Source organism: Meleagris gallopavo, chromosome 4 (assembly GCF_905368555.1).
Source record: "Meleagris gallopavo chromosome 4, MGAL_WU_HG_1.1, whole genome shotgun sequence".
NCBI lineage: Eukaryota > Metazoa > Chordata > Aves > Galliformes > Phasianidae > Meleagris > Meleagris gallopavo.
In genome coordinates, this window is record NC_139407.1 from 48,184,294 (window position 1) to 48,193,766 (window position 9,473).

The following is a 9,473-nucleotide window of genomic DNA, read 5'->3' on the forward strand; positions in this document are numbered from 1 at the left end:
AAAACTGAGCCAAAAACTTGCACAATTTGGCAAGAGTAGCACTTGACATGGTACTGCAACAATGAACTGAAGACCAATATCATCATCATTTGTGGTCCAGCCATTTTCAGCAAATACATTTGTGGACAGGATAATGTTTCTGTCATCCATTCAGCATAAACTGATGTTTGCAGATAAATAACAAGGACTGCAAGCCATGTAAGTTGATTTAATGTGAACCACCAAGAAATTTTCTGCTTTTACCTGAAGCTAACATTTTCATTCGAGATGGCTGTCAGCCAAAATACAGGAAATCCCACTCCATTCACATATAAAGCCTTTGTTACAATTGCAGCAAATGCAGGGACTGCAAAGTTTTTGTTCTTTGCACCTCTAAAGCTGACTCTGAATTCATCTATCAGCATCTTTAGATTTTTATTCCACACCTGTTAGTATTGTCTGCACTCTTAAGATTGCTACAAAAGTACCTAGAAGGTAGATCTAGGTATTTATTAGGTTCTACCTAATAAGACTAGAGGAGGCCTCAAAGAGAAGCTTTTGATTTTCGACGGTTTTTACTCAATCCTACATGGTTTCCTAACCAGTGTAGGTCTGAGTCATTTCATTTATTCTATATTCTAAATTGTTCTTGATCTTTTATCACATACTCCAATGCTGAGTTTTCAAAAGAACCTTGAGGTGAAAATAAACTACAAAATCAGTACCTTCCTGCATTCTTTGTGAGATCCAAATCAGAAATACATAGTCAAAGAAAACTGGAGGAACAATTAAGTGACAGGAATACTTGGAAATGTTTTTAACATGTTACATCAAATTGCTTAAGCCCACTGGAATGACATGTCTCCTTTAGTTAAGTGGTTGCTATTTTTTGGTTGTGAGCAGGAGTGATATTTTTACTCATCATTATTTGTTCGTTTAACAAACATGAAACAAATGCTTCAAGGGTACCAGTTTATATAATTAATCTATCTATTTTTTATTTTATTCCATATAATTTAATTAGATTAATCAAGGTTTATAATCATTACCAAAAAGGTATGTGCATATTTTATCCAACAGTTTTTTTGTAGCCACCGGTAATCAATAAGAGCTCAGAACTTAGGAAAGATAAAGAATACATGGAAAGACAATCAGGTTAATTAGATTTGTCCTTCCAAACAGTGGTAGGTAAAGTCCATCCATTTAAATCTGATCTAATCGTGTGCTGAAGTGGCCTGAAATTGAATGAAATCAAGCTGTCCATATCCTAGAAATGTTCTTACTGAGATATAAAGATCCTCTGGGATACCAATTAGTCAGATAGTCTACTGATAAGTCAAGAATAAGCTTCTCACTCTGTCTTAATGCTTCTGATTTATATATACACCATGGTGACTAGTAATGGAAGCTTATTCTTAGAGGCTTGTAACTTCTTACTGAGTTCAGTGTTCCATGTTACGTATTTCACAGTAATGAACTTCTGTTTCTTATTTGGCAATCCTGGGTTGCTTATATATCGGCACCAATGATAGCTTTATTGGGAAGCTAAGATACAGGGGAATTAGGGTTCAAGGGAGATATCTGGCATTATGAAAAGAAGTACTCAAGCAATATAAAGAGGCATGTATACAAAATGAAGAGCTTAACACAGAGCAAGTTAAATGAGATTACAGTTTCTGAAATCTAACAGCTAGTGGTGTATCAGACAGTGGCATGTGGAGCAGGCAGGAAGAGAAGCACAGGGAATCCAGGGACAGGCTGTAGAAAACTGTCTAAACTCACTGTTAGCTTCTTCACAGAGGCTTAATGAGGATTTTGACAAATTTCTGAAAATCAAGCAAATGCCCTTAATCTCATTTTCCTAATCAAAAATAGAGAAGAGGCTTTTTTGTCATAGATAAGATTGTCCTACATTACAGTTTGTCCAAGACTACCATGAATAATTATTTGGTAAGATAACATATCCCCTACCTTTGTTTTAATATTTGCTAGGGTGAGGGTCTTAATAAAGCCTTGAAATTTAAAAAATATGACATACTTCTCATGTGATTCCTTCAGAATCGTTTGTCTGCTGAGAGGAGCAACGTGTAAAGGTTAAAAGAATTCTGATAGGAACAGGCAAAGAGATCTAGTTCACACGACATGAAAAAATTCACATTGCTACAACTGCACAGTTAATTAATATCCTGGGAGAGTGCTTGAAGAAGAAAGTGCCCAGCCAACGCTCATCACAATTCCTCTGATGTCGCATTAGGGAAACAGCAGCTGTGAGAGGATGTCCTCAATATATGATTTCCCAGTGGGTGAGGTGGGAAAGATACAATGATGTTTGACCATTTAAAGTCATTTGTGCTAAAGATTTTTAAGTGGCACTCTGGATTTAAGACTGACAGACTGGGTAAAAAGATGAATGGGAAAAGAAGATTTAAAGGGAGAAGTGTGACATGATGTGCACACCAACTTTAGCACAAATAGAAAAAAACCGTAGAAATAGATGCATGAAGGACCATCAGTCAGATGAAAGTTGAAGCATTAAGAAGAAAGCTGTAAGTAGTGTCCTTAATGAAAGGAACGTTCTTGAGGAATTGGAGATTAGCAGTAAGAAATGAGGGAATAATTAACATGCAGCAGGATTTTGCTGAGAGAGGAATCCTTGGATAATTTCATGGCTCAGCTAGAAAAATCCACAGGTGACTTGATATAACATTGGATACGGTCCTACTTTAAGAGGAAGGAGGGACCAGCTGGCCCCTGGGGTCTGTTCCAATCAACATTTATACCATTTTATGAAAAGTGAGGGATTGAAGCGGCAAAGCTAAAGAAACTGGAACAACCAGTAATGGGCGTGACATCCACCATTGTAAGGATAACAAATACATGATGGAAGAGCAGTCATGGTTGTTACATGGGTACTGAAGGATAAGGACTCTTAAGGAGTCATAGAAATTAAAGAGAAGGGAAGAGTAACAAAGCAAGTTAATAACAGGATAAATATTCTCAGGAAATGCATCATTATGAAAAAAAAATGTTGATTTCTAACATACAGATAAAAGAATACAGTTTATTAGTAACCATTTAGTGCAGCTATTCTTAGACGTTACAGCTCGCAGACTTTCTCATCGATAATACATCAACAACCTGAGATGCTACCTCCATCTTATTCTTTTTTTTAAGTAATAGTGAAAAGAACTCTGGAGTGAGGAATTGTGAGTTCTTGTGGTTTAAAATAAATTGAACAATTGAAAAAATACATTTATCTAAGCTTTTTATATTTTACAAAGAGGTATAGCAAGAAATTAAGTATGCAGTTAATGAGTTCATCTATACAGAAGAATACAAGTAAAAGTAGAAAAAAGATAATAAAAATGATGTATGCTATAGCAAAATGTCTGTCATTCCTTCCCCAGTCTCTTACAGTGGCCAGGAAGAAAAATCTCCACTCCTACATATATATGTACTTCAGGAAAGATATTGGAAAAACATGTGAGCGAATAAGACTTGTTAGTATACCAAATATAAAGATAGCAAAGATTAAAAGGAGAAGGCTGAAGGGTAGTTACTGATGTAGCTCCTCAATGATAAATTGCAAAACTGAACTTGTTCAGTACACTCATAACTGTATAATGACATAGGTATTAGTATGTAGATACGGTTATCTGCAATGCTGCAAATACAAAAAGATTGCTTTGTCATGCAGAAAAAAAAGTCTGCATAGCTTCAAGGTCCTGAGTAAAAGAAGCAAGACCAATTCAGTAGTAGCAGACACCAAATAACAACTATGTGGTCTCAACAAAAACCTGCTAGGAGAAAGGAAAATCACAGGTGGAGCTGAAGGTGCCAGACTATCAAAGTTTGAATTGGAACTGCCGACATGGTAGGCAATGTGAGAGATAAATGGGAATCCTCTGTGCAATAAAAAGAAATAAGGAAATATTATTTCCATTGCATGTGACACAGATGGAACTTCATCTAAAAGGCATTGCACGCTTCTGGCCATGTAAGTTCCAGAGTAAGGAACTGAAACAGAAATATGGAGAGTACATAGAGGGGAACAGCCAATTTCACTACCGAACAGTAGAAGAGAGTTGCTGTGTTTTAGTTAAGTAACACCAGGGCATGTATGCAGTCATTTAAGTTGAAGTTTGCACCAAAAAAAAAAAAAAAAAAAAAAAAAAAAAAAAAAAAAAAAAAAGATAGGTACAAATTGTTGTTCATTTATTTTGGCTGGATACAAGAAAAAAGAAAGTTCCTAACCAAACACTCAGAAACACTAATGGTCTTCCACATTCTATTGGATTTTCCCTTCAAGATTCCTTTTGGTTTCACTTTGGACTTATTTTGGATGCCATCCAAACCAGGAAAGCCAGAACATTGTTCATCAATTGTAGTTCCAAGAAAAACTTTTTCTCAGTACCATCTATTCCTTGAAATAAGACAGAGGTACCATCTGAAATATAAACAGAAAACAGGTCATGGAGCTTGCCCTCTTTAAATCCACTACAAAAATAATGCAGTTTGGTTTGGTTTGAGTTGGGTTGGGTTTTTCTTGGTTTGTTTTTTGTTTGTTTGTTTGTTTTTGTTTGTTTGTTTGTTTGTTTTTCCAGAACAGAGTATTATCCACCCAACGAAGATGGTACCATCTCCATAGAGTTGTCCACGGCCAAGATGAGGATGCTGACTGCCAAAATTAACTATTAGCCCACTACTAACTACTAACCCACTGCCTCGAGAAAAATTTCCTTTGCAAATGCTTTTTTGAAGATCTCGGGTTAAAATAAGCAAATAAAACATGTTTAACTGGTTTATCTATGTGTTTGTTTGTTTGTTTGTTTGTTTGTTTGTTTGTTTGTTTTCCCAGAACAAAGATGAATAATGATAACAGTTTCAAGCCTAATGGCATTTTTATCCAGTCATGTCTATGTACACTTCTAAAGATTACACATGATCAGGTTATTTTACAACAGTTTTAAACCAGAAGCATCAGTGATAACATTTAATTAATTCTGCCTGTGGTCATCAACTCATGCAATACAGTAAGAGTTCATTCAGCCTACTATTTGTTTGTCTTAGCTCTTCATAGTGCTTATCAGAGGATTTATCAGCTAGCAGTGAAGCTGGAAAATTGTCATTCAGTAGTCAAATGGAGATGAGATAAAAAAGAAGATAATGCATAGCTTTCTCTGCTAGCGGTAATTTCAGATAAATGTTAAATTCACAACACTGAATCATCAAGCAAATGTATTTCTATTCCTGAAGTCTTTTTACTTCTGACATGAATATAATTTAACGAAGGCACTTGATGGTAGAAAAAATATTTAGTTTAGGAAAACAAATGTCTTTTTTGTATTCTTTATTTAGTGTCCATCACAACTATGCAAACATATTTATATTAATCCTCCTAACAGGTTAATATCATGTTTTCCAGTGCACAGTCCACAAAAGGGATTAAACATTGCGTGCCTGAAAAAAGGAAAGCAGTTGACCGAATAATAGGTAAGGGAAAAAGCATAATTAGTGCTTAGATACTTTACATTATGAAAGAATGACTGGTTTCTCATTTCTTCTGAAGATATCTTGTTCCACAGGAGAGCTCGTTTGCAGGACAGACCTGTTTTCATTATCTCCCTTTTCCCAATGGAAAAAAAAAAAAAAATTGTTATAGATTCTATTGATAAGAACATTTTATCAGATGCAATTCACATCTTCCTCTCACTAAATCCCAGTGAATTAACAAAGCCAGGAGGAAAAACTCAGTGACAAGGTGGAAATTCACTAGTAAACTTATTTCTGAAGTACCTTTAAAAATTCTGGAATTATGAAGAATTTTCTGTTACCTGGCAAATGGGTGAAGAAATATGAGTGAATTCCCACTTTCTGCAGTTTTCTCAAGGTTTTATTTAAGGATGATTTAAAGCATTGTGATTTGATAGTTTGTATTCCATTTATGCTGGTATAACAACTTCCCATATTGCCTTTCAGGTCAATCTGTTCATGGTAATACAGTTTTCTAGTTATCCAGAAACTGGATTGTGTCTACTCCTTGTTCTTGGAAACTAAACTAGGTAATACATTTGTTTTTTGTTTGTTTGTTTATTTGTTTGTTTTCCAGTGAGCACTTACGGGATGTGTCACATTGTTGATATGACTCCAGTTATTCCATATAGGGCCTCAGTTTGCAAAAGCCCAGGAAAAAATATATGATTACTTGAGCAACTGTAGCATTCAGCAAAGTCTCCGTAGCCTCCTCAGTTGAGGCCTTTAGAGGTAATGATAACGAAAGCAGTAATGCACAAATCATGATGATTACAAAATAGTAGTGGTAAGTTTTGTTCATAATTTATTGCATAATGTTCTTGTAAGATTTCATTGGTGAGCCTCTCATTAAGACCCTTCTTGTTCAATGTATAAACCCATGTGGCATCTAACACTGAAAAAAAGGCCAGTAGAAATGAATAGTGAATGATCTCTGGGACAAGAAGGGTAGTTAGAAGTATTTAATACATTGAAGGACTTTTTCAGTGGTGTTGGCATCACAGTGTTTCTGGCATCTGCAGATCTATAGTTGCATGATATCTTGAAGGAATGGTATTTCTCAAAGAACAGCAAAGTTTGCTAGGAACCAGAAATAGTGTGGGGGGATTTCTTCTTAAACTCTTAAGGGGACTTTCATGCTATTTATCTATTCTTTTGAAAATGGAACACTCATGCCATCTAATCACGACTTCCTCGGATTCTGAAAGTCCAGTAAAAGGGACACATTGATACCCAGTGAATAGAAAGACAGTATTGCATTTTGGATTTGATCTGTTCTGTGTGTTCTTTATATTCAACCCATACTGTTCAAAAGTTGTTTTCATGAACCTAGCTTATTCAGTTGCTAGTCATCTGATTTCATTCTGCTCTGTGGATCTGTGTGAATAATCTGTCTTTCCTATTGGAGTGCTGAGCATCAGGCTGTTAAGCTTGAGAAATTCTTTAAATGATATCTGCTATGTGTATTTGTCATATTCAAATAGAGAAGCACTTCAGTTTCCATTGGTTGCCCTGTGTGCCATCACAGCTGTTGCTGAAGCTGGTGAAACAACTCCTTACAAAATGCTTTGATGGCCTTAATGCAAAGTTTCTGCCATAAAGGGAAGTCATGAGTTCCTGACATCTCTCTAAGTCCTCCTTGCAGTCCGATTTGCACATACATGGACAAGGTGTCTTAGAGGGAACGTCCTTGGCAACGTGATGTGCACCTTGGACAGTTACAGAGTATAAATATATACGGTGAAGAGTCATGTGATGACTCCACACCCCCATTTCTCATTACAACAGAAATCCGGGGTAGTTGGGTGACACAGAGGCATTTAAATTTGTTCAGTGTATATGATCTAGAGGGTGAAATCAGTAATTCTGACAGATCATCCACACCACCACCTCCCACTTCTCTCACTGTCTCTGCTTCGGGTTGCTCTGACTTTTTCCAAAGCAGATCTCTAAAGGACCTAGAAAGCATCATGGGCACAAGTCAGCTGGCCATTTGGCTTCAGCCATAACACCCTATCCCCAGTCCTTTTGTGTTCAGCAGCACAAAATAATCTGCGAGTTACCATTTGACAGATCATAGACAGCCACCTTCTGACTGGCTCTGGGCACACTCAGTTCTTGCCCATTGCTGAAACAGAAACTGTAGAGATACTGCAGACACTACGTTCTGGCTTTATCTGTGGGACATTTTATCCAAAGAAATAAACTCTGTGCAGTTCCTGCTGGTTGTAGCAGAAATTTTTCATCTTAAGGGAAATGTCCTCCCCAAGATCCTATCTGTTGTTCTTGATATCTTAATCATTAATTTATTAAATATGGTTCAACTGCAAGAGATATTGATAGATGCTTTAACCAAAGGAAATCTCATGCATACGCTGCACTCTGATTCCATCAGAGTAGAATTTGCTCCTCCTGGAGGTTTGACTGCATTGCAGGAAAATGCTTAGCCCAAGGCTTTTGCACAGTAAGCTTTCGAGATCCACTCAAAATGAGACAACCAGCATAGGAAGGTCTCACTCTTTATTGCAGGTATTTATGAAAGATTATATGAGAAAATAAAGATAGATAAATAAATAAACCAACAGAAATGGGTAATAAAATGGGACAGGATAAATGGGTAAATGAATTGGGTCTATTCTCTCAGCTTACGAATAATAATCCGCAGCTGCTCTCAGTACATTCTGCCAACACTGTGTACTGGGAACAGTCCCCACCAGGAACACTTTCCCCACAAACTCAGCCTGATCCTGGGAAAAGGCCCAAAGTTGCCAACAAACACCACAATGTCAGACAGATACAGGCAAGTACAGGCCACTCAGACACGAAAATTGTTCTGAATGTTATTCAAACCTAACTAAAATCGCAGGCAATTGCAGTGTTCGGTCTCTAATCCTTACCATCAGTCTGGCCACTGCCACACACAGGGACCAGCCATATCCTGCCATCAAGCTGTCCGCGAGCTCCTTTTACCAGAGAAAAAAAGATGTATGAGCAGATCTATTTCCCTGGGAGACCGCACAGTACGCAGCCATATAATTGCATTATAGCACAGCTCCTGACTGTAAGCACTGAGCCTGGCAAGGCAGGGCTCTGGGCTAACCGTCCTAATGGGCCATTGCAGCTGTTTGTTTTCAATAATAACCTCCTGCATTACATGCCGAGATTTAGAGTCCTTAGAGAAAGTTGTTAGGCCGGATGTGTCTGTTCCAGGAGCAGCAGGCCTACGTGGCATGGCACATTTTGAACTAAAGGTGGAATATGTCAGTCTCACATCTCAGATATTTGCACACTGCCATTAAAAACATCCATCTGTAGTGTGCTACAGAACATGGCTGAGATAAATGCTGTGTGGGGGGAGGAGGAGAGCCCCGTGTTTTCAAAAGAAAACATGCACAGTTTGCCCTTTCCACGTATTGTTGATACATTGATATTGATTTAGCATGGAAGGGTTTGTATCTTTCCTGGACAGCTAAGAAAACGTTGGCCCGCAAACTGTGAATATGCAGTCCACTGGGTACCATCTCCCTCCATACAGAAGACCAATGAGTGAGTTGTCAGCCTTCACCCAACCCTGAGCTGGAACTCCATGAAAACTGAGCTGAGATTCGGAAGGGAACAAGCTACCTGCAGAGGAGATCATACAAAGCAGAGGCTTTGAAGCTTTCTCAGAAGGGTGGCTTAACTGGGGTGAGCTGCTCACTGACAGCTCACTGGGCTGTCTCCACGCAGCACTGCCCTGATTACTGCAGTGATCCAGCTCTCTGCCTTATTGCAGAGCCATCGAGTGAAGAGCAGCAAAACATCAGAGCATCCCTGCTGAAAGAACACAGCTGCAGGAGAACAAAATCCTATGGGCACAGCACGGAGCCTGGGTGGTGGCAGTGGGGATGAGATGGCAGAAGCCTTAGAGGTGTGCCTCCTGTGTGCCTCCACAGTAGCCTTAGCCAGGGAACATTATTATG